We start from the raw sequence: 6,341 nt of genomic DNA, 5'->3' as shown, positions 1-6,341 counted from the left end.
CAATCCTGATCTGGCATCTCTCTCTCTCTCTCTCTCTCCCTCTCCCCCCCCCCCCAGTAATCCTCTGGTGTTCCCTTTAGTTTGTCCTCAGCCCATAAGTGAGATGGCTTAAGTCATCTTTATGGTTTCTGCGTTTCAATAGTATTTTCCTCCTTAATTTTGACAACCTCAAGGTGTTTAAAATCTGTTAGACCTTATTACTTCTTAGTTAAGCTAGAAGACTATCTTGATTTGAAGCAGGTGGGACTGAGAATGGCCATAGTATGCAAAGATGAGTGAGGATCGTTTCAACAAATGGGAGGAAATATTGTCTTTATTGGAGTTAAGCAGTTCAGGGCTGAAGTGGGATAAAACAAAGCATCAGGGAAATTTTGATCCCCAAGAATGTGTTAATTTCAATAAAGTTTCCAACAGGCAGGTCAATTGTTCACCAAAGGAAAAACCCATTAATTTTACTATTGAAATGCATTATTTTATAACTGAAAAGGACTTCTGGGCAACTTAATTCCAGACTTACCAATGGTATAATCCTAGATGTACTATAAAACTTCCACATGCTATTGTGGTGGTGGTGGTGGGGTTGGAAGGGATAAGTTGGAAATATAGGGTCACCCAACAATTATTATTGGGCAGCAGCGATATAGGAAATGCCTGAAGCAGATGATCAGTTTTGTGATGATAGTGAAGATATTTCATATTGCACAGGAGAAGGCAAGGGTAAGCCACGCTTGTACTTCATCAAAACCACATGGATAAAAAGTATAAAAATGATTGACAATGTGGTACTGGATGATGGCCCCAAAGTTTGAATGACATTCAACATGCTACTAAGAAAGACCTAAAGATTATTTGGAATATTAATGGTGTTTATGATGTGGCTAGATTTGGAGACATCCAGTTGCTGCTGTTGCCATTCAGGAAAAGAAAATCTGAGGCTTCAAAGATGGAATTACGAAGGGGACATGACATGTAAGAAGCATGAACATAGTAAAATAACAGGGAAAATGAAGTGAATCCACTGTTAAAGAAAGACTGGCAGAGACAAGGTGGCTCAGAAGTTTAATGAATCATAGCACCACATGGTGGGGTGAGCTCCTGTCACTTGCCTCAGCTTCTGCCCATCTAGCAGTTATATAAGCATGTTATATGCAATAGATAAATAGGTACTGCTTTGCTTGGGAGATGAGCCAGCGCTTCTTGCAGATGGTCAGAACCCTGCCAGTGCCAGGTGTGATGCCCATTTACGAGATGACTTCAGTGGAGGGGAAAGGCCCTGGATGCTGCTGCAGGATGTTGTTTGCCTTGTTTTCTGGTGCAGAGCTAGCTTGTCCCTGTGGTGCACCTTGGACAGTGTAGAAGCATGAATTGAACGGACTAGCATGTTAGGCAGCCAAACTACTATTCTGTATTAGCATTGTAGTCTTTTGGCTAAAGTAACATTAGCGTATGCGAAATAAATAACTAAAATAAACTGACAGAGCCAGGGAAGGAGTAAAAAAAAGGGATTAGTTTAGAATCCTTAGTAACCCCCTTTAATTGCTGTTGACCCTTATCTAACTTAAACCAGGTGCTGACCATTAGCTGAGAAGATACATAGGTGCATAGGTTTTTAGCAATAAATCAGCTAATTTGAACCTTCACATGTGGACCTGGCTTTTCATGCCTGACATCAACTGTACATGAACATCTTGGGCATTATTGTATTGAGATGGATTGAATTGGACTCTTTCAGTCAGAAGGTCATGCTGTCTACTACTTAGGAATGGAAAACAAGAAATGGCATTGTTTTCATAGTCAGGAAATGTGTAGCAAGAACACAATTTCCTTGCAACACATTCAGTGATCAAATAATGGCAATTAAAGTTCACAGACAGTCCTTTCACATGACAATTATCCAAGCTTATTCTCTCACCACAAATGCAGAAGAGGAGAATAATGAGTTTTGTGATTAAATTCAGTCTGAAATTGATAGAATATGCAAGCAAAATGTGTTGATTGTGGTAGGAGACTGCAATGTCAAAATTGGAAATATTAAGGAGGGGAAAATATTAGGACCGCATGACCTAGGAAATTGAAATGAATCAGGATAATTTCTGCCAATCCACTCCTTTATTGCTAACACAATCTTCAAACAACAAACAATGCCTATATACATGGATATCACTAGATGGAGTATGTAGAAATAAAATTGATTATATTATTAATAGAAGGAGGTGAAGCAACTCAATTATAGCATCCAAGACATGGGCAGGGGCTGATGCTGGAACAGAACATTCATTGTGCAAGTTCCCAGTTAAGCTTAAGTTAAAAATAGAAAGCCATCCAGTTTCTACAATAGGATCTTGAATCATTGTATAGCAACCATTGTCAATGAGAACATAAGGAATCACTTTGATAGCAAAGCAGAGGAACTGTGCGATGAATTTAAAGAAGATGTCAAGAATGAATGTGAAAAGTACTAGCACTTTTAACTATTCAGTCATGTTCGACTCTTGGTGACTTTATAGGCAAGTGCTCTCCATGTTACCCTGTCAAGCACAGCTTCTTTCAGTTGTGAATGTAGAAATAGATTACAAAAAAATAAGAAATATAAAAAAGCAATGTCAAAACAAATGGTGAGGAAATTGCCAAGAAAAGAAGACAAGCCAAAATCAAAGTGGGCCCTATCTAACAAAATGGAATTCATTGTAGAGAATGAATTGTAGAGAAAAAACAAGGTTTACACTTAGGGAAGTGTCTAGTCTAGTGAAAAGAAGGACTAGGGGTGACATGGTAGCAGTGTTCCAATATTTGAGGGGCTGCCACGAAGAAGAGGTGGGTCAACCTATTTTCCAAAGCACCAGAAGGCAAGACAAGAAACAATGGATAGAAACTAATCAACTTAGAACTAAGGAGAAATTTCCTAATAGTGAGAATTATTAAACAATGAGTGGCTTGCCTTAGAAATTGTGGGTGGCTCATCACTGGAGGCTTTTAAGCAGAGATTGGACAACCAGAACAGAACAATATAGAGTCTCCTGCTTGAAGGGGGGGGGGGTTGGACTAGAAGACCTCCAAAGTTCCTTCCAACTCTGTTATTCTGTTATTCAAGTAAGACAAAGATCTAAGGAAGCAGCTTAACAAAGAATTTCAGTCAGCTATTAGAAGAGACAATAAACAGTATTGCAACATCTGTAAAGTATTGAAGATAGAAAAGGCATGGAAAAACAAAGAAAATCTTCCACCACCACCCTAAACTCAAAAGGAGGCTCCAGCTTTAAATAGGTAAGCTAGAGGATACCAATAAACAGATAACTGGTTTTAAAAAATAAAAAAATGGAAGGAGTATACAGAATCTCTGGATAATAAAGATATCAACATCCAAGATACCTTACAATATATTTCCTACTTAACACGTGAAGTACTAGTATCACTTCACAAAGCCCTAGTAAGACCACACATGGAATACTGCAGCCAATTTTGGTCACCACATCACAAAAAAGATGTTGAGAGTTTGGAAAAAGTTCAGAGAAGAGCAACTAAGATGATCAAAGGCCTGGAGGCTAAAACATAGGAAGAACGGCTGCAGGACTTGGGTTTGGCTAGTCTAAAGAAAAGAAGAAATAGGGGAAACATGATAGCAGTATTTCAGTATCTGAGGGGCTGCCACAAGGCAGAAGGGGTCAGGTTGTTCACCAGAGCACCAGAGGGAAGGATGAGAAACAATGGTTGGAAACTGATCAAGGAGAGAAGCAACCTGGAATTAAGGAGAAACTTCCTGACAGTGAGGACAATCAACCAGTGGAATAGCTTGCCTCCAGAAATTGTGGGCACTCCATCACTGGAGATTTTAAAGAAAAGACTAGACAATCACCTGTCCGAGATGGTGTAGGTTCTCCTGCTTGAGCAGGGGGCTGGACTAGAAACCTCCAGGGTCCCTTCCAGCTCTATTCCATTCCATTCCATTCTAAGATAGATCAGCACTCTGGTCATTGCCAAGTTAGAAGGCTACAGGAATTGATGCCACAGAAATATGGCAAGCAACGAAGAAGAATCAGTAAAGGTTCTCACTAAGCTATGCCAGCAAATCTGGAGAGTGATACAGTGGCAAACAGATTGGAAGCGGTCAATCTATGTATCAATATACACCCAGGAAAGGAGATTTATCAGCAAGTGCAACTATTAGAAAATATCCAGAATTTTACCTGCTAGCAAAGTTAGCAGGTAAGAACCTCACATGGGAAAGAAAGATGCTAGATGTTCAAGATGGCTTTAGAAAAGACTGAGCAACAAGAGTCATTATTACTGATTCACAGTGGATAATTAAGAAAGCCAAAGAATACCCAATATGTCAATATGTATTTCATTAATTCTAGAAGGGTCTCCAATTGAGTCAAACATATCAATCCCTGAACATCTCATTGTTTTTATGTGAAACCTATAGACAAGCTGGGAAGCCACAGTATGGACAGAAGATGATAAAACAGCCTGGTTTAGGTCAGCAAACAAGTAAGACAAGGCTGTGAACTCTCTTATTTATTCAGCCTCTATGGAACGTATGTTGAGGGAAACGAGACTGGAGGGAGAAATCTCAAAGCCTATGCTGTATTGATGGCACTATTCTTACTGCTGAAAAGGCAAATGGTTTGGAAATTTCAACACTGAAATTCAAGGAGCACAGTGAAAAAAAATGGGACTAAGATTAAATATAAAGAAAACCAAACTAATAACAGGCATAGTAAGCAGCTTAGAATAAGCAATGAAAATACTGAAGAGATGGGTAGTTTTTGCTTTTTAGGATCATTTAATAGAGAAGAATCAGGAGTCAAGACATGTAGATTAGTACTTGGAGAGTAGCAGTGAAAGCCTTAGAAGATACATGCAGGTGGTGTGATTTGTCTATACCTAAAAAGATCAGAATAATAAATGCTCTGCAACATTTATGGAAATAAAATAATAGACTTTTAAAAAGTGACTAAACTAGTAGACCAGCAAAGGCATTTGATAAAGTAGACCACAACCTACTCCTTGGTAAAGCTAGAAAAAGGTGGAATAGACAACATCACCACCAGATGGATCTGTAGCTGGTTGGCAAACCGCACTCAATGAGTAGTCCTCAATGGCACTACATCCACATGGAGAGAAGTAAGCAGTGGGGTACCACAAGGTTCCTTCTTAGGCCCAGTACTCTTCAACATCTTCATAAATGACTTAGATGAGGGAATTGAAGGGGAACTCATCAAATTAGCACTGACCAGAAGACAAACTCAGGATCCAAACAGATCTTGACAAACTTGAACAATGGGCCCTATCCAACAAAATGAGAGCATCAAACTATTCACCAAAGCACCAGAGAGAGAAGCAACCAAAGAGAGAAGCAACCTGGAATTAAGGAGAAACTTCTTATCAGTGAGGACAATTAACCAGTGGAATGGCTTGCCTTCAGAAATCATGGGTGCTCCATCACTGGAGATTTTTAAGAAGAGACTAGATAATCACTTGTCTGAAATGGTTATAGGTTCTCCTGCTTGAACAGAGGGTTGGACTAGAAGACCTCCAAGGTCCCTTCCAGATTCTATTCTATTCTATTCTATTCTATTCCTATTCCTATTCCTATTCCTATTCCTATTCCTATTCCTATTCCTATTCCTATTCCATTCCATTATGATAGAAAAGAGCATTGACCCTTTTGAACTATAATGTTGGAGGAGACTTTTGAGAATATCATGAGTAGCACCCCTCAAAAAAATTAACAGAAGGGTAATCAAACAAATCAACCCATTTAAGTCACAAATGACCATGCTCAATTTATTGTACGTTGGGCATATTATGCAAAGAACTAGCTACCAATGGAAGAGAATATTTCTAGTTCAAGGTCAAACTTTGGGGTTCTTGTGCTCTCTCAGCTTCGTTGTTTTTTTGTAGTCATTTTGTTACCAAACTAGGTATAATGTTACTTAGTTTGGTAATGGAACATCTGCAAGAAAACAACCAAGCTGAGAGAGCACCAAGGACCACAAAAAACTAGGTGTCTGGAGAAGTCTAGGGAAGGTGAAAGAAAAGAGAAGAAGGGGACAATCAGCAGCAAGGATATACAGTTGCACTTATAGAGGCAACGGGTACATTGATAGAAGATCTGAAGGATCAGGTAAGGGTCAAATCATCTTGGGGGAAAAAGATCTATGTATATCATTATTAGGAGTTGCTGGCACTTAATCGATCAATAGTTTTTGCTGACTCAAGAATGGGTGACCCTCAGTGAAGCTCCCATTCCCACACAAACATTTCTGACAATGAAAGCCAGGACTTGTTGACAAGTATTTTGGGCCATCCCTGAAATAATAGTTTGCTTTGTGCAGATG

Source organism: Protobothrops mucrosquamatus, unplaced genomic scaffold (assembly GCF_001527695.2).
Source record: "Protobothrops mucrosquamatus isolate PMUCROS unplaced genomic scaffold, P.Mucros_1.0 scaffold467, whole genome shotgun sequence".
NCBI lineage: Eukaryota > Metazoa > Chordata > Lepidosauria > Squamata > Viperidae > Protobothrops > Protobothrops mucrosquamatus.
This window is presented reverse-complemented; position numbering follows the sequence as displayed.